Raw genomic sequence first — 432 nt, forward strand, 5'->3', positions numbered from 1 at the left:
CTCAGCTCCCCACCTCTCCTAGCCGGTCTCTAGCTCCCTGCACTCTCCAACACCCCCCATGCCGGGCAGAATGCCCTCAGCCTGTGCCGGCTGGCACACATGCCACATGGTGCCTGGCGCGTCTGGGCAAGGATGACGCCCCCAGGCCCGGCTGGAATACGAAACCACCCGCTGCCTCCCCCACCTCCAGAACGGAGCGTCCCCATCCCATTCCCTTTCTCAGCCAGGGACACAGGGAGCAGGCGGGGACACAGCACAAACAGATACAAACACACAGATGTATCTGGAGACACCCACAGGCTATGCCCCAGAGAGACACAGACATAGGCATTCACACAGGCTTGGGTACACACACACACAAACGCATGCACGCACGCACGCACGCACGCACATCCAAAGAAACCCGTGGACAGTTACCACTTGCACAGATCC

Source organism: Pteropus vampyrus, unplaced genomic scaffold, assembly GCF_000151845.1.
Source record: "Pteropus vampyrus isolate Shadow unplaced genomic scaffold, Pvam_2.0 Scaffold503, whole genome shotgun sequence".
In the NCBI taxonomy this organism is placed as follows: Eukaryota; Metazoa; Chordata; class Mammalia; order Chiroptera; family Pteropodidae; genus Pteropus; species Pteropus vampyrus.